Here is a 19758-nt window from a genome sequence, read left to right on the forward strand (position 1 = left end):
TTTTTGTGACTCATTTAAATTGTGTAATGTCTCACAAAATTCAGTCTCATCAATATTATTAAATTATATCTCTATTAGGTAGATTATGCCTTCTTAAAGATACCAATTGCTTTTGAGAAATTAAGCAGCTTGTTCTATGCAGAGCCTCCTTAGCTATGCTAAGCCTTGGAAATGTTGCAAACATTTGCATTTGGTATGACTACTTCTTTTATCATAGTTTATGAAAAACAGTCAGTATCACAAGTCAATAGCTTTAGCAGAAGGTCTATTTGCTCTCTGAATGCCACATCAGAAAAAAAGGTGACTAATTTTCAGAAAAAGTAGTTCTACTGGACATTTCCAAATTTCTGCAAGAGCTAACTAGTGCATTCAGTTAACCTCGTGATACTGAAAATCAGTTCAAACTTCAGATCTGAAGATCAGACTGAATCTAAGCTTCCAGACACTTGGGAAAATAACAACCTAGATGTGCTTATACATTAGCTGGAAATCCTCCTATTTAATAAAAGGACTTAAAGACAATATTGTGGTAAAATGAATAAGTACTAGGGATCTAAATAAGAGTGTGAATTTGAGCATTTGTTTGATAAGATGATATAACAATTGCGATGATTTAAACTGTATAGAAAAAAAAAAATCAAAATTCCTAGGAAGAAAAAATAACTTTGTCAGAAAATTTTTGATTCTCTAAAATTTTGGTTAATCTCATCTTTCAATCAAAATATTGTTTTAATAATCTCCTGGAAGGCTCCTATATCTGGATTTGAGATCAGATTGTGGAACATTGATGTTACTTGAACCATGCATATTTTATGGAATCCATGCCTTCTAGAAATTTAGGAAGTGCCTAGGTAAGATTAATCTTTCAAAAAATAAATACTCTGGATTTTTCAGATCAATACAGAAAGGGCAGGTTATTTTCCTCAGTTTTAAGTCTATTTTATCTATGCTGTATGCACTGGTTAATAACAACATGCTGTTGTCTCTGCCATATGTCTAGGGGACATGAGATGTCACAGAGCCATGAGGAGTCATCGTATCCGATGGGAAGAAGAGTTCCAGGTCATGTGGTAAAACCATGCAACAGTTAGCCAGAAATCATGCTACCTACTTTCTAATTATGGCTTCTCTACCTACTAGCTGTATATCATGGAACAACTTATTTAACTCCAGAATTAAGAGGCACTCAAAGGTCTACATTGTTACACAAGGCTGCGTGAACATACATACTAGAAGCTGTTCCACCCCCGGTCTGATTGACATTCTACCACTGTAAACCAACACAGAATAGCAATGGTCCTCAAGGGGAGAATGCGTGCCTTGGTAAGGCACTGTTGAACAGATAAGTACTGCCTGAGCAAGGACCAGAGGGGAGGCTAGAGAGGTCAGGTCCAGTCCAGAACTAGGTCAGCCAGAGCATCTGGATCTCTGGAGTGGCAAAGAAGGTGGCTGGGGTAGGAGCAAGGAGAAATGAGATGGCAGAGTTTACCCTAGAGAATGAGGAGGGGGGTGGAACTGGATGCAGTGTTTTGCACATTTATTTTGCCCACTAGATAAAGTTTTCAAAAAATTTAGAGGTGGCTGTGCTATATACTCTGTGTGTGTACACTTGAAAGGAATACAGGGAAATAGATTGGTTATCTCACATAGGATGCAAGTGGTCTGCTGTGTTGCTTGTATCCTTTACCTCTGAGTAAGTACAGTGTGCTCTGCCTATATAGACTTCTTTAGCCTGTCTGAAGAAAAGTGGTTCTACACTTCTGTGACATAGCAGACACTATGGAAGATGCTGTCAGTGATGTAATCAAGGTCTTTATCCCTCTGTTAAAAGAAGAAAGTAATACCTATGTTCTGATTATTTTCATATGAAGGTCAATCATAATGACTGAGGAGAAGGATGCTATCTAGAATTTGTTTTTGTCAAACTGCTAAAAACTTGACCTAGAACATTGATTTGTATAGTTGTGATGGTATCCATTTTTGACTATTGACTAAATACATTACAATACAGTTGCATCACTAAACATATAAAGCAGTCCTAGTAAATTACTGAAAAAGAAAGTGCACATACCTTTTTTCTTATGTGACATATACCATCTATAGTAAAACAGGTTTAAATGGTTAAACTGATCTAGGTTATTTCACAATTGGAAGACTAATAAAATTCTTGGCTAGAATGACATGTGCAGGGGTATATGTGCCACTCTGTATGTGTGAAATTCTGTACTTATGCAGAGTATCAAAACACTAAGCTTTTGAGGTAGCTCAATAAAATTATAAATTTATTGAGTCTCAATATGATATTTCCTTAGCTAAAAATGTATTTCTTTGAATTAATAGTAAATTTATTTTTCTTACATACCTCTGTCACCATGGGTGTGCAAGGTTAAGTCAATATACTTGAGTTTTGTTTTCTAAGTGAACCCAATGGTTCCTTTTTCATATACTGAAAGTTAATATACAGAGGTAGACCTTGAACTATGGCAATCCACAAACTAAGCATAATAAACCAGGACTTCATTATTAATGCAGACAGCAAAGCAACATCCAAGGACCAAGTGTTCTCATTGCAAGTTTCAGATGAAAGGCTTGGAATATCTTGTGTATCAGAGAATGGGACACGGCCCTTTGTAGACACCTGGTACTTTGCCTACAGGGGTAACACCTGAGTAAGCTACATGCTATTTCTATGGTTCAAATCTTTACTGGTCACAGAATAGCAAAAGAATAAGAAAAACCAGATTCAGAAGGAGAATAGGAAGTCAGCTGCAGATGACAACATTGTAAAGAACTGCCTTAGCTATAGGAATTTATCAGAAGAACAAAGAAATCTCAGCATCCTCCTCTCAACATCACCAGCTGCATCAGAGCAGACAGTCTTTGTCATCAAAGTCTTTGCAAAAGACTGCTGACAGTGATAGCGTGTGGTGGGGTGGGGAAACTGAGGGAAGGAAAAGGAGTTTACTGCACTGGTATAGTCACCACAACTAAATCTGCTCCTAGGTTGTACTTTCTCCTCATGTACTTCAATCACACTGTGGTGCAGGCAAGGGAAAAATGGATTATAAAATCTAAAGAGAAGATGTCTTCTAGTGACTAAATATTTTTCTCCTGTTTTTTCAACCCCTGTTGTATTTTGGGCTCCATGCTACTGTCGTTTCTCTTCTGATCTAGAAGAAAACTGAAGTTGATGCAGAAAGAACTGAAATGAAGTTTTAGGGAATCAGACAGAATGCAGTTGAGATTTGGAGGACTCTGAGAAGACTATTCAGCACTTTCAGACAAAACTGAACATAACAAGCAACTACATTGTTGAGAAGGGAGAGAAGCTAGCGGTTTTTTTATGCTATATATTTTTAGGTAGAACAATAGGGTTTTTAGAAGGTGGAAAATACTAGAGGTATATTGTAGTACCATTAATGGGTATTTTAATGTTACTTTGCTTCCATTGCATTTCCTTGGATCTCTGATTTTGGACCCAAACTAGGCTAGGCACTGTAAAAATTTCTCAAAGGGATTAAGTGAGGTTGGTATCACTGCTCCTTTCCAGCTTCTCAGCTGCACTTCCAGCTGATCATCATGCTAACCAACCCTATAGGGTACATAGGCTTTTGTGGCAGAACAGCATTGCTTTTGTAACAGTGTTGCAGCTGTACAACCAGGCACTAGTCCTCAAAATACACTTGGGGCTGCTTTCCCAGCCCTGCATGTCCTGTGTAACCTGGTGCTGCTGGCTCAGGGTGTCACTTTGCATGGCTAACTGTAGGGCAGACACCTTCGCTGTGTTCCATTTGCTCCTTAAATCAAGGCTGCGGGCGTCTGTGCTAACATTACTGAGCAGAAATAGTTCTCTGTCTCAAAGTACTTAAAACACTGGGAGAAAGGGAGAAGAAAAAACATGAGTAGTGTATGCAAGTAAAAAACCCTGGATAACAATATCTAAAACAGTGGCAAAATTTCTGGTAACCAAAATCAGGACCTGAAGATTGTTTTATCTGTTTCCACTGGAGATTAATTGAAGAGGCATGTGTATATCCTGAAAAATAGATTTCTGCTGAACTCAGTGACTGTTCACTGCAGCTTCTTGAGTGAGATATAATGCAGGCATCATAATCTCTTAAAATGTTTAAAGATGTATGAGAGGTGATGTGGTTGTGAATGATAATAAAGAGTTAAAAAGTCAAGAAATATTAAGGACACTTTAATTATTAACTAGATTAAAACTTCTGCATTCTTGCTTATAAATATCCACAGTCATTTAATACTGGCAGTTAACTAATGGCTTGCTGATGCTGCATTGGTGAAATTAATTTTTTGGCTGAAAGGAGAAAATTCTCCAAAATCTGAAAACAATGGAAGCTGAAACAAAGAATGAGAATACAAAGGTTTTTACAGAAAGCACTAGAAAGAAAAACAGTAGCCTCCTGTTTTTCACTTTATAAACAGTTGATTTAATTAATACATGGTATTTTTTTATTTGGCTAAATTTTGAAATGTTACTTCAATTTGAATCCTACTGTATTAAAGAAGGAGTAGCCATGCACACAAGTCAACTATGGGTTTGTCTACATGAAGACATTCAGAAAAACTTTGAAGTCCAAGGTTAATCTACATAAGTAGCTTATGCTTGCATTCAGAAATTAAAAGATCTCTACAGGACTAAACAACACTTTGATCCTGAATGATAACAAATGCAAGGACTATTACACATTTTAACTTATGCACATTGATTTAGGCTGTAGTGGCTTTGCATTAACTTTCCTAACCATTCCAGTGTCCAGGTGTTAGATAATGGCCTAAACAAATTCTACAAAGTTAACAAATGACTTAAAGTGCTATAATGCTAATTGCAGCCTCCTTCTATGGCATTAAAACTCACAAAACCAATGTCACCTTCCCATGTCAGTTTTTCTCACTAGGCCTAAGTAGCCTATTCCCATAGGAGGAAAACCCATCACCATTCCACTATGTCCTTGAGTCAGGGTTAGGACTGGGGACTATAGGATGAAGAATAAAGCAATTGAGATTTACAGTCGTTACATCATCAATTTTGTAAGCCTTTTTCCTAACTCTTTAGGACAACCTATCAAATACGATAGATTCCTTTGGTTTCAGAATGGAATATGTTGAGTGTAGCTAATGCCAAAGATGTCTAAAGAACCAACATCTTCTGTTTCCTCTCTTCCCAGATATTTCTTCACTTTGAATTGTTTGTTCATTCTCTAGAAGATCACTTATTCCCTCTTCTGAAGTGCTTTGTCATTTGCTGCTCAAAGTGGTGTTTCTATTGAGGAAAAACAATGCAGAAAAGCAAGCTTCTTAATAAAAAAAAATTTATTTTTTTTTTTAAAAAAAGCAAGCTTCTTAAGCTTCCTGAATTCCAAATCCCACTTTAGGAAAATGCACAAAAGAACACAGACAATAACAGGGCATACAAGGCTTTTCTAAACCACAGCTATGGAAAGGATTTCATGCTTTTTGAACAATTATATGCTAATCCTAATTCTAATCCTATAATGCTGCTGTATAACCAAAGAGCTAACTGACTTCAGACATGGTTAACCAAGCGGGATCATCTTCTCATCTCAGGAAAGGGTTTATAGAATAAAGAAAGTAAAAATTGCATAGAATCAAAATCACTTTCTATCTATTCTTGTATCTGTCTTATGTATTTTTCTGCCTGTTTTCCAATACTTTTGGACTACCATTAAAATGGGTGATTAAAAAAAAAAAAAATATAAAAATTAATTGTACTCATGTTTTAGGATCCAAAAACTGCCTACAGAGATAAGGAAGTATAGGTAGTTTTCATTCATGCACAATGGGCCTGGATTTTTTTTTTTCCCTTTCAAACTTCTAATGTATCTGGACAATTTTACAGTCAGAGAGCTAGATAACAGAGCAAAAAGATGGGTGATCTGATCTATTATGGCAAGTCTTACTTCCTGTGTTGGCTTTTTCTCCTTGAAATGCTAAAAGTCTTTTACTCAATCTTCATAGAGGAAAAGCTCAGCTGTGCTTGAGTTAAGATTTTCTGTGCTTTAAATTATGTTCTATACTTGTAAACCTGGGAGTTAAACTGATGGTGAGAGACCTAAAGAAATATCTTATGCTATTCCTAAACCATATTTTAATGAATATCTAGTGTAAAATCTACTGGTCTCAAGGTTCTTCCATGACCTGGGTTCAGGCTGAAGTAGTGAGAATACCAAGGCAAAACATGCTTGTTTTAGTGTGACATGAGGGGGTCTTTCAAACTTTCTTACATTGATAATACAAGAGTTTTGCATAGATGCCAATATCAGGACAATGAGACAATCCTGATTTCTCTGGAGAAAGCTTTGATGGCAGCCACAAAGGTGAATAGCACCAGTGGGTGTCTGTGGTTGGTACTGGTCAGTGTGGATAAACTGGACCTGGGCATTGTGAGCACATGCAGCTTCAAGTGGCTTTCAGTAAAGGTCATCTCAGGGCTAATGTAGATGAAGCGTTACATACCTGAAGAGGATATTACTCAATTTAGGCACTTTGTGTTCAGAACTATCATCCTGACGCACCCAGTCCTAATAACTGCAAATGCTCCACATATTAAAATTTAAATTTTGAGCCAAGCTGTTTAATTCCTTGAATGCCAAAGTGTCTGCCTCAGCTCCACTGACATCAAGGTGCTAACATGCCTCAAAAATCCTCTGAGGTGCCAGCGAGACTCTGATATCTGATAAACATATATTTTAAACTACCTCTTGCCCCCCACTTATGACTGAGCAAAATAGCCAGGATCATTCAAATAAAAAATAAAAAATCATAGGTTTATGCTGCTTTCAGTATTTTTTTTTTCCTGCAGCCTGGTAGTCACTGCTGATACCGAGGAAGTAGAAATAATTCAGTAATTAATTTTTGGCTTTCCTTAGTATGTTGGGATTTATACTAGAATCAAAGAATTCCTCAAGCAGTGGCCTATGCTAACCAAAAGAGGGCTGAACTCTTCCCTCATCTTGATGCATTAGCGCCAGATAGGAAGGAATACCAAATTTGTAGATTAGAGAGGCAGAGAGTGATTGTGGTGGATTGACCTTGGCTGGTTGCCAGGTGCCCACACAAGCCACTGTATTGCTCCCCCTCCATCAGTAACACAGGGAGAGAAAAATACAATTAAAAGGTCATAGGTTGAGATAAGGGTAGGGAGATCGCTTACCAATTACCATCACAGGCAAAACAGACTCAACTTGTGGAAATTAATTTAATTTACTGCCAATCAAAATCAGAGTAGGATAATGAGAAATAAGAACAAATCTAAAACCACCTTCCTTCTTCCTAGGCTCAACTTCACTCCTGATGTCTCTTCCTCCTTCCCTCAAGTGGCGCAGGGGGATGGGGAGTGGGGGTTGTGGTCAGTTCATCACACGTTGTCTCTGCCGTTCCTTCCTCTTCACTCTCTTCCCCTGCTCCAGCATGGGGTGCCACCCACACGAGACAGTCCTTCACGACCTTCTCTAATGTGGGTCCTCCCCATGGGCTGCAGTTCTTCACAACCTGTTCCAACATTGGTCCTTTCCATGGAGTGCAGTCCTCCAGGAACGGACTGCTCCTGTGTGGGTTCCCCATAGGGCCACAAGTCCTGCCAGAAGCCTGCTCCAGTGTGGGCTCCTCTCTCATGGGGTCACAGGTCCTGTCAGGAGCCTGCTCTAACATGGTCTCTCCCATGGGGTCACAGCTTCCTTCAGGGTATAGCCACCTGCCCCAGCGTGGGGTCCTCCCCGGGCTGCAGGTGGAGATCTGCTCTACCGTGGACCTCCCTGGGCTGCAGGGGGACAGCCTGCCTCACCGTGGTCTTCACCACGGGCTGCAGGGGAATCTCTGCTCTGGCACCTGGACCATCTCCTCCCCCTCCTTCTTCACTGACCTGGGGGTCTGCAGGGCTGTTTTTCTCACACATTCTCACTCCTCTCCCCAAGCTGCTTTGCACAGTGTTTTGTATGCCTTCTTAAACATGTCATCACAGAAGGTGCCACTACTGTAGCTGATGGGGTCAGCTTCGGCCAGTGGTGGGTCCCTCTTGGAGCTGGCTGGAACTGGCTCTGTCAGACATGTGCGGCAGCTTCTGGCATCTTCTCACAGAAACCAGCCCTGCAGCCCCCCTGCTACCAAAACCTTGCCACATAAACCCAAGACAGTGAGCAAGAATTAAAATGGGTAAAAAAGTCCCTAAATGTCAGGTCAATAAGGAGCCAAGGAAAGGTCAATTGTGTTACTTCATATCTCAAGACACAAAAATTTAAAATTGGATTGATTATTTTCTTATTTAAATGATACATAATGATTCTGCATGTGAAATGTGTGGGTTTGAGGTTTCAGAAAATATTTACACTAAATATAATTGAACAGCTTAATAGTAGTTTTTTATTCTTAAAAAAACCCCAACAACAGTATTATTACTATAATGAGTCATGGATTTACTGGCTAGATAAAGAACACATCATAGCAAGACTGACTAGGATGTTAGAAACCAGCTAGGAAAAGGCAGGCATCACTAGGATGAATTTTAGCTGGAATACCCTGCACTTTTGCAAATAAACAATTCCTGATCTAGCGATTGAGGTAGAAGGTCACAGAAGCACTCAAGCATTAAAGATAGCACTTATAAGATTTCTAAGAACAAGTTTCTAAACCTGTGTAGGAGGCTTGCATCATGGAAAAGATGTTTTCCACACGTATATCATCTGATAGCTGAGCTCATCAGAGTTGAAGAAGATTGTAAATAAACTGAAGTGAAATATTTTGGCCAAAACATTGATGCCTTATTTTTTTTTTGGCAGAAAATGCAATCAGTGACTCTGAAACATGTTGTGAACTTCAGTCAGTTTCACCACATTATGTGTTTAGGGGAATCTGGGAAATTTTAAATATTTCATTTTAACACTTTCTAATGAAATATTTTGCTTTCTAGGCTTTGAAAGAAAAACAGAAAAAAACCCTATAGCTGTACCTTGTAAACTCCTAACAGTTATTTGGACTGTTATAAACACTCCAAACTGAAGTAATATTTTGGTTTCACCACTGAACAAAATCTTTTTTCCAGTCTTCTAGAACTACCCCTAGAGCAAAGACAGTTATTGCAACTGTTCCAACTGTAGGAGTTGAAAACGTTCCTGTGAACTTTGGTTGTGATCAAAGCATGATCAAATGAGGTGTTAGGGCAGGGGGCTAGAATCCATTGTGTGCTACTTAGATATGGATAGTTGCTATTTCAGGTTTACTTGAGGGGAGTCCTTTATTATCTAAAGCTTGGTCTGCACTTGCATATTTTATGGAGATATTTTATGCACTTGCATATTTAAAGGACACAAGCCAGGAGAGGAGCAATCTTTAAGTCTCAAGGCTCTAGAGGCTGCAAACTCAGATTAGCTATTAGATCTGAGCTGCAGCTATGCCTTTGCTGACAGAAAAGCAACAGCACAAGTCACTGAGGTGAAGGTTTATTAATTCTTCCCTGCCTTCACTGGGTTTACATGGGAAAGATAATGGTCTCTAAAGTTAGACGGTGTAAGATAAGAGTAACTGGTATTTTATATGCTGATACCTGTGTAACTTTTGACACATGCTACAAATTACTGTTTGAGCATCAGCTAAGGACCAGTCACCTATTAACCTGCTGCTAGTTACACAGGCTCCAGACTGATTGCTGACAAGATTTTGCTGTGTTTGGCGCGGGGGGGGGGGGGTGGGGGGGGTGGGGTGGTGAAGACTGATATTCTTCTCTAGTTCTGAAGAGCCATGGGGACACAAAAGAAATCTTACAGCTGTGATAAAACCCCCTGAAAGTTGCCTATAATACAGACTTCAAGTATATTTTGCTGGGGGTTATGAACAATTGTAATCACTAATTAACTTAGCTATGCAGATAAAAGCTGTTTTGTCAACACAGGAAGTTTCACTGAGGAGTGGGGGAAACTTAGGGTGGGTCATAACATGCAGCTCTCAAAAAAGTTTTTGGTGGTGTCAGATAAAGTTCTACTTGTCTATACTGGCAAAATGCTTGTGGTATAGACATCTGATAAATCACCCACAAAAGAAAATTGTAAGAGGGAATGTTTGTGTGCACACACTAAAGTGCAGAGCTGTGAATGTTGCATTGGAAATTAGTATTTATATTTTTTGGATGAGTAATAAAGTCAAAGAGTTTATGGGGAGGGGAGGAAGGAATTATTGACTTAGTTTTACTTAGAGGTAATTCATAGATATTATAATAGTATTTGCTTTCTTTATAATATTTATCACATTCTTTATGGACAGCGAAATATTTTCCTGACTCTGAAATGACAATGTACCAGTTCTTTGCACACTGACTGGGAACTGTGAGAATTATGTAAACTTCACAGTTGTTAATGCTTAAGTTTTACACTGTGTAATAGTTTCAAAAAAGAAAATAATTAAGCTGAGTTTCAAGAGAAAGGGTAGAGTTAGACTAGAATTATGCATAATTTTGCTTCCATGTCATTTTTTCTCACTATATTTCCAGTGTTTCAAAATAAATGTGATAGGCAAGGAACCAAAAGGGGATGGTATAGATAATATTTCCATACTAGTTGTTAGGTTGTGAGAGGGTAGGCTGGCATATTTATGGGCTGAGAGAGTGAGAGAAGATGTAATTTACATCACTTTATTCTCCTTTAAACTTATTTACACATCAGATCTGAGCTTGGACCAAGGACTAATTTGTCAGGTAAAATCTGTTCTGCAGCATTCTATCCCAACATTACAATTCATAATTTTGTTTTTGTTGTTAATTTTCTGATGTAAGTCTTTGTAGGCTGTTATGGTATAAACTTACTTGCTTGCCTCTTATGTTATTCAAGTTCTTAATATGGCCTAGATATATAAAAGAAATGTGAGACCATAATGTAACTTACTGGAAAGAGCAATGATGGCCTTATTTATATGCTGCTGAAAGCAGAGGCTGCAGCGCAGACCTCAGACTGCAGAAAGTGCCTAGACCTTGCTCCTGGGGCAGGGACAGGCAGCAGACCTGCCTGTCAAAGGTGTGCCCAGGTGGAGGACCTCCTGCAGCAGGTGGCTGAGCTGCAGGAGGTGGTGAGAAGGCTGCAGAGCATCAGAAAGGCTGAGAAGGAGTCAGATAGCTGGTTCCAAGTGCAGTCCGTAGTGGACTCACAGCTCATGGCCAAATAACCAAAAACTCCCTCACCGGCACACATGGAAGGGAGACCTTGTTACCCAGGACATGGAGAAGGCTGAGGTACTCAATGACTTTTTTGCCTCAGTCTTCACTGGCCAGTGCTCCAGCCATACTGCCCAGGTTGCAGAAGGCAAAGGCAGGGATTGGGAGAATGAAAAACCACCCACCGTAGGAGAAGATCAAGTTTGAGACCATCTAAGGAACCTGAAAGTGCACAAGTCCATGGAACCTGATGAGGTGCATCTGAGAGTCCTGAGGGAACCTGTGGGCAAAGTGGCTAAGTGACTATCCATCATATTTGAGAAGTTGTGGCAGTCCAGGGAAGTTCCCACTGACTGGAAAAGGGGAAACATAACCCCTATTTATAAAAAGGGGGAAAAAGGAAGGCCCAGGGAGCTATAGGCCAGTCAGTCTCACCTCTGTGCCCAGCAAGACCATGGAGCAGATCCTCTGGAAACTGTGCTAAGGCGCATGGAAAATAAGGAGGTGATTGGTGACAGCCACCATGGCTTCACTAAGGGCAAATCGTGCCTGACAAATTTGGTGGCCTTCTATGATGACGTTACAGCATTGATGGATAAGGGAAGAGTGACTGACATCTTCTCCTTGCACTTGTGCAAAGCGTTTGACACTGTCCTGCACAACAGCCTTGTCTCTAAATTGGAGAGACATGGATTTGATGGGTGGACCCCTCAATGGATAAGGAATTGGTGGGATGGTTGCACTCAAAGCGTTGCTGTCAACGGCTCGATGTCCAAGTGGAGAGCAGTGACGAGTGGTGTTCCTCAGGGATTGGTACTGGGACTAGTGCTGTTTAACATCTTTGTCAGGGACATGGACAGTGGGATTGAGTGCACCCTCAGCAATTTTGCCGATGTCACCAAGCTGTGTGTTGCGGTCGATGCACTGGAGGGAAGGGATGCCATCCAGAGGGACCTTGACAGGCTTGAGAGGGTGGCCTGTGCAAACCTCATGAAGTTCAACAAGGCCAAGTGCAAGGTCCTGCACGTGAGTCTGGGCAATCCCAAGCACAAATACAGGCTGGGAAGAGAATGGATTGAGAGCAGCCCTGAGGAGAAGGACTTGGGGGTGTTGGTTGACAAGAAGCTCAACGTGACCCAGCAATGTGTGCTTGCAGCCCAGAAAGCCAATTGCATCCTGGGTTGCATCAAAAGAAGCGTGGCCAGCAGGTCAAGGGAGGTGATTCTCCCCCTCCACTCTCATGAGACCCCACCCAGAGTACTGCATTCAGCTCTGGGGCCCACAACATAAGAAGGACATGAACCTGTTGGAGCAAGTCCAGAGAAGGGCCATGAAGATGATTAGAGGGCTGGAGCACCTCTCCTATGAAGACAGGCTGAGAGATTTGGTGTTGTTCACCCTTGAGAAGAGAAGGCTCCAGGGAGACTGGATAGCAGCCTTCCAGTACTTAAAGGGGGCTTACAGGAAAGATGGGGAGGGAATGTAATGATAGGATGAGGGGTAATGGCTTTAAACTGATAGAGGGTAGATTTAGATTAGATGTAAGGAAGTTCTTCACTGTGAGTATGTATGGTGAGGCACTGGAAGAGGTTGCCCAGAGAGGCTGTGGATGCCCCATCCCTGGCAGTGTTCAAGGCCAGGATGGATGGGGTTTTGAGCAACCTGGTCTAGTAGAAGGTGTCCCTGCCCATGGCAGGGGGGTTGGAACTAGAAGTTCTTCAAGGTCCCTTCCAACCCAAACCATTCTATGGTTCTATGTTTCTATATCATTGCCTGGGAAGAAAAAAGTTCAGTTGAAGTAATAAATACTCTACAATATGACATCTCAGTAACCCCAAATTATACACAGCAAGGGTTATAGGTGAACCTGTAATAGAACATTGGGGAGTGGGGAACAGCTAGATGTCAATTTAATATCAGCCATATAATATTGCAGTATATTGAAGGAAGAGGTATTACCATTTCCACCTGTGTGCATATTTCACTCTTCTTCTGTAACTACTCTGATTATAGAGATATTTACATAGTTGCACATTTTATTTTTCTATGTTTGGAAATACATTAGTGATGAGTGATCTGTTTAAAAAAGATCAAATGTTTTTCTAAACATTTTCTCTCAAACAGTTGATCATAAATGCTTTTGTATTTGGTTTAATTTGAGGCGTGCTGATCCCATTGGCTTACAGGAGATATTTATTAGAGGACCAGTTTCCTCTCTGTGGTGTGCATTTGAAAGTTTATGAATTGAGATATTAGGCATGGGCAAATTGATTTGGGGGAAGTGGAAGAAGCAGTTGTTGGATTGATGCACTGCAGATAATTGCACTTTTCTCATTGTCTATTTAGAAAATTACATACATGGAAGAATGACAAGGTTTCATTTCTCATCCAGTTTTTCAGCTTCTCCTAGGGCATGAGGTCCAATTGGTACCTTTTATGAAGCTATGGATAGACATTCATTAAAATGAAGAGTTAAGAATAGATGGAACCTGGACTCTGATCCAAAAACCTTGCAAAATAAATTTCAGTTTCTACATTGAGTTCAGTGGATTTTGGATTAAGCTTCAAGGTACTGAAGGTTTGGGAAATGTAATATACACTGCTTCAAAAAATCCTAATGAAGCTGTAATTCACTTTGTTGGCTTCCAAGTTCTACTTCTGTCTTGGAAATGTGTGCTGATATATCCTCAACTGTATAGCCTCTAGTCTTGGTTGCAGGGACATACACAAGGGGTTGCCCTACTCTGCCCTCGCAGTGTTTTGTCATAGTGACAGCTCAGATTTTATTATTATGGACTACCTGGAATTTATTATTATGGACTGTCCATATCACTGTATTATGGACTGTATCAAGCCTCAAAGAAACTGAGGAAGTAATTTTATCTGTCATTTTATTCACTTTATTTTAAAGATAATAAACACATCTCTTATCAATTTGTTTATAGGACTTAACCCACCTTAAAATGGGAAGATGTTAACCTAATGCTGTTAAAATAAAATTAGAAATTACTAATGTCAAGTCTTTAATCAGCTTCAGACTTTTGACTTACCTATTTCTACTTCATATCAACCATATGTATCATATAACATACCTGTTGTCTGTTTTCCTCCCTCTATGGTAATTTCTGAAAAATGATACTATTTGCATTGCTTGCACTGAATCTGTGTAAAAAGCATGCTGAAAAAAAGAGCAAACAAGTGGGCTTATCCTTTTAGAATAGTGAAGATGATCACTATTGGCCTGTCAATTCTCTTTTCAGTATGTACTACTTCAGCATAGTCCAGGGGAAGAGATTGTGGGAAAATCCATCCTCAGCCGTGCTGTGTCCTGATACAGGGCCCACGCCACCCACTGTCCACTGGATGATCTCCTGCCTCCCCAGAGCCCCTTCTCTGGCTCAGAGGCAGGAGGCTGCCCTGGGAGGCGTCCAGCTCCCCATCACCAGCTCTGCTCCCACTGGCTCCCACCACATCCCTGGAATGAGCTGATACTCTCTGGCAGTACATCTCTGCTACTCCTCTGTAATAACTTTACCAGAAGTGAAACAGAATGGAAAGGTACCTGAGATTTCTGAGCAAAACGGTGCTACTTATTTTAGCAGAGTTCTATAAATATTTTATTCAATCTAAGTTCTCTATTATGTTGTGAATCCTGAGAAGGAAGTTCCTACAAAAGTAAGTTTATTAGGAAAAAGAATGATGCCCCTCTAAACTGAAGACATACAGAGCAAAAAAATTTTTTCCACTACTCTCATTTCTGAGTAATAAAGAAATATGGGGAGTTTTTTCTTTCATTTGGATTTCTCTTTATTTGAAGTGGTTTTGATTCCCAGTGTTCAGTTTTGAGACTGACTTACTCTGCATCATTTTCAATGCAGATTTTACTTACCTCTGCCAGATTGTATCAGATTAGGGAACAGAAATTTTAGGGGGTGACAGCCTAGGGGATAGCAGAAGAGCTCTTGTGTAAATAAACTCTGCCTAAATCTGAGGAAGTGACTTATGAGATCTGCACCAAAGCATTTGTTAGGAAAGTCTTTTGACACCTGGAGGACTTATCCTACCTAATTTCAGGCATTAAAGAACAAGTATGGATTTTAGTTTCTTAATATCCTATTAAAGTGGAGATAAGCTCTCCCAGAGAGTCAGTCAGCTTGCTGAAGATCTGAATTGCTTTTTAGAAGTGACTGACTACTGCTGTTTGTTCACAGAGCAAGCCTAGGGTGGCTAGGCTCCTGGCTAAGCTCTTGAGGTTGTACAGGGATGAATTTGGGTTTATGTGTGCTACTACTTTGTAAGTGAAGAATGCAGTCATCCTGTCAGAGCTGGATGTCACTGTGCTAAGGCAGTCTCAGAGCAGGTCTCGGGCTTCTCCTGACAGGTTTGGCTGGTTTTGGCACATGCATGTTACACATAGCACAGCACCTAGATCTCAGCTGTGAATCCAGAGGCATTTAATTTTGTCGATCATTAGGTACCCAAAGCAAGGAAAAAGACCAGATTTCAAATAGTCTCTTCTCAGCATTTCTCACTGCTTCCTACCCTGCTCAATAAGGTGACTACTGTTAAATTCACTTTAATGCTCCAAAATACCATCTTTATTTAGGTAAATACACAAACATGTGATCTACTGTTTGTAGATACATAAATAAGCTTTGTGAATTCAAACAGTTTGGCAGTTGAGAGTTAGGAATATCCACACTAAAGTCTTCCTCAATCTGGGATGAAGTCACCTTGCAACACCAGAGAAAGGCTGTAAAAGAGCATGGCTCTGAACCAGTGTGTCTTTTATATAGCCATTAGATCATATTTCCTCTTCTGTTCCACAATAGATTTTTAGCAAAGTAAAGGACCTGTGCCTCAGGTGCATCTGGACTGCACTTTTTGTTTAGACAGTGGCAATAGAAATAGCTGCTACAATCATCCCCAAAGTTTATTTCTGATAATGCCTTGAAGAACTAAATGGTTTATTTGCAGATCTGTGTGAATGTCCACAATAATGAAAAGCAAAAAACCCAAACAAACAACAACTCCCCCCAAACACCACAAAAACAAAACCCAGAAAATTCGTTCTGAAAATTGTCTTTGGTTTAGGGCAAGTAACAGCTCCTTTTCTGAAGACACAGTCTTATCTTTTTTGTTATTCCCTCACACAGTTTGTTCAGCTTATTTAACTAGGAAGAAATTATTAGAAGGCAAACAGAGAATTCATTCAATTCAGAAGGCTTATCCATGCCTTACTGAACTATGAACTTACTGAGCTATACTGAAACATGCAGTACTATAAATGCCCTCATTGTAAGTTAGACATAAATATTGTCTATAAATACTGGCTCCTGAATAATATACTTTCTTAAAAAGGTTCAAAGATGTACTGTATTTTAAACTGTAGTAATACCAATGTCGCTTGCATTACAAACATCTGTTCAGAACATTTCTTTAGTCAGCACTACTTCTTTTACAAGCAAAAACTGAAGAAAACATCAAGCTATAACCATTACATCAGTTAAAGACTTTTCACACCTCTGTAAGGTACAAGTTTATACAAGCTTTCACAAATCAATAAACTTTAAATGAAAGCCTGCCACCATTTTGTGCACAGAAGCATTGCCAAAATTCACTCACTGACAGGTAAAAAGAAAATAAATGTCCCTGGCTAAGAATGGGTCCTTTAATTGTGTGTGTAAACAAAGTATTTTTTCAATCTCTTCTTGGCTAGATTCCATCTCACTAAGAAAGTAATATCATGGGTAATGCTATCAGAAAGCTGATGATAGAAGACATCAAAAGTTTTGGTATCAGCAGAGAAAAGTTCTTTCCAAAACATCCCTGGAGAAAAGTCTTATGAAGCCTATGGAATTTAAACCTTTACAGTGAGCACATAAGGTTAGCCACTGTCTTTCTTTGATTTCTCTGGCAGAACTACAGAATAATTTTGGAGGACCCTGCAACAGCACTTCTGTAAGGATAGAGGTATGTATGGCTCATAGTATGACCTTATTTGTAATAGGAATCAAAAGAATAAAAGGGATCTTATTCATGTTAAGTAACATTCACATTCCTGATATAGTAGTGTGCCTTTCTCAGAAATGGCAGGTGGATCGGGAGGGTTGATGATATATATTAAACAGCATCAAAAAGGAGTTGTGTGTATCTACTGTATTTACATTGATAATTCCTTCTTTGGTGTCGTTCTCAGGAATTACCACCATAATATCCAAACACATATTATGGATGCTTTTTTTCTTCATATGTATTGAATGTGTTTCCTATATATATTTTGCTTTAGGTAATAGAATTCCATACAGTTTTCTCATTTTATCTCTAAATTACTTCAGAGGAAACAGCTCAGGAGACATACGTCTTACCTTTCTTATTGTGTTCAGGAGCTTTGGCTAGGTCAACTAAAGTTTAAATGAAAAGCTAAACTACTTATAACTAAATCTCTGAAGCATTTGCAATTAATTTCTTACTACTTTTTTTTTTCCCTAATGTGATGCTCTTGTTTGTGATTTTTAAATTATTATTTTTATTGTTATGAAGCTAACAAGGGCCATCATTCATCTTGTTGGGGATAAATGCCATCTTTTTATATCATAAGGGGACTTTCTAAATGTATGTTCTGACATCATATATAGTAAAGCCAAGTTTAGCCAAACTGTGCTCTTCAATGAATTGTCCTTTCAAAGCAAGAAGAATAGACTGAACCCTGCTATTCACGTGGAATGGCCTGAGACTCATTTTACCATGGAGTTTGTGCAATCACAACAGGCCTGTGCCAGTCCTCAAAACCAAAGCTAATTCCTTTTTTATGCCAGTGCAGCTCTGTTATTGTAGAGATTAAAATTCAAAGGTGAAAACATGATAAATTTTAGCTTTGTCTTGACTAGACTGTTGGTATAATGTTCTTTGTGAACCAAAAGGAAGCTTGCTTAGATTAACTAAGTGTTTATTGTTACATGCTAATAGATGAGTATCTTGGGAAAGACAATGGTAAGGGACAATGAACAGAGTTACTGTTCACTCAGAGTACATGATGTGCTGTAGATTTAGACAAGTGTCACCCCGTTCCTTCACAACTATCAGATCAAGACAGGTGCCACAGTCATTCTAAGACACAAAATATAGATGACACCTATTCCCTAAATAGTCTTTCACTACTTCTTTTGAAGATTCATGCAGAACTTATGTGATATAAGATTATTTGTAATAACTGCTTACCTTTTTTGTGTGTTTTTTTTAATCTACAAGTTGTTTTATTAGATATCAGATTTCAAAATGGAGCTACATGCTATTCTAAAGTTCTTATAACTAAGAACAAGATATTTGATTCCTGCAGTGGTGTTTGTGTTGTGGGTTTTTTTGTGTGGGTTTTTTTGTTTGTTTTTTTTTGTGTTTTTTTTTGTTGGTTTCTTTTTTTCCTTGTTTGTGTCTTCTAAATGATTTCTCTGGTATTCAGCTGAGCATTTATTTATTCATTTATGAAAGGCAGGGGTTTTGTTAATGCTTCGATACTTACCTTACAAATCTAATGACCTTATGTGGTTCTTCTAACATCTTCAGTGGTTAAGTGGAGAATACTGACTTCTCAGGAGTAAAATAAATCCTCTAGTTTATACAACACATTTTGTGTACAGAGTGTTTATGAAAAAGTTCATAGAGAGGGTCAAATTCAAGGATACAATTCCAGGAATGGACACCAAGTTTTTTTGTAGAATTTCTTCATAATTTAGCTCTCTAAGTATTGCAGACAGAAAATGAGGCATGAGTCAAGCACTGTTCTGCATTACTGCCATTTCTCTCTATTTTTATGTTGGTTTTGCTATATATATTATTGTGAGAGACTATGTGGGAAGATATATCCATTAAGACAGCATTTTTAAGGGACTTGATGGAAAATATATAGGTGTTTTGTTTATAATTGTAAATATTTGGATCAGTAACACAATGAGAACATGTGCATGGATCAAATAAAAAAATATTCAAATGATAGTTCATACCTGCATCATTATTTGAAATGCAATATTAAAACCCACTATAAGGAGATGCTTTATTGTTTTTTAATTATTTGGGGAGCTGATTGCATCAAGAAGATTAAAATTCTCATCATTATATTCAGCATGTTAGCAAGCTGCTCTGCTTTGAGCCCTAAGTTCACACTGTGGTAGCTGTATTTATATGGTTCCTGTCATATGTGATGTATTGCCATTTCTTTACATAGACAGGGCCTGAGAGTTTTATTAGGACAGATGAAAACAGTGACAACTAGATTTCTGAGCTGTTCCAAGACTTTTTTCAATATATCTAAACAAAAAAAAAACAACAAAAAACCCAACCAAAAATCTGCTATTTTTAACAGTCAGAATGTTTCGTCTGGTTGTTTTAGGATAACCAATTTTGGCAATGTGCCTGTAGGAATCTTTTGGCTGAATACCTTAATTTCTTCTAGAAATAGAAATGAAAACTTTGAAGTTTCTACAGAGGCAAAAAGGATAATTCTTTAAATACCTTTTCTGAAGGAGGCACCTCCAGAGAACCTCTATCCAGCTTGCTGAAGAAATGCCAATTTTCACATAAACACA

General features: G+C 38.9%; 1 long non-coding RNA gene across 1 annotated transcript in view; it reads left to right on the plus strand.

Moving 5' to 3' along the window:
• Positions 1 to 19758, plus strand: part of LOC142032018 (uncharacterized) — a 78912-nt gene that overhangs the window by 46444 nt on the left and 12710 nt on the right. The window contains exon 2 of the long non-coding RNA XR_012650703.1: positions 17097 to 17149. This is a non-coding gene — a long non-coding RNA (uncharacterized LOC142032018). The remainder of the gene's footprint in view (positions 1 to 17096; positions 17150 to 19758) is intronic.

Source organism: Buteo buteo, chromosome 6, assembly GCF_964188355.1.
Source record: "Buteo buteo chromosome 6, bButBut1.hap1.1, whole genome shotgun sequence".
Lineage (NCBI taxonomy): Eukaryota > Metazoa > Chordata > Aves > Accipitriformes > Accipitridae > Buteo > Buteo buteo.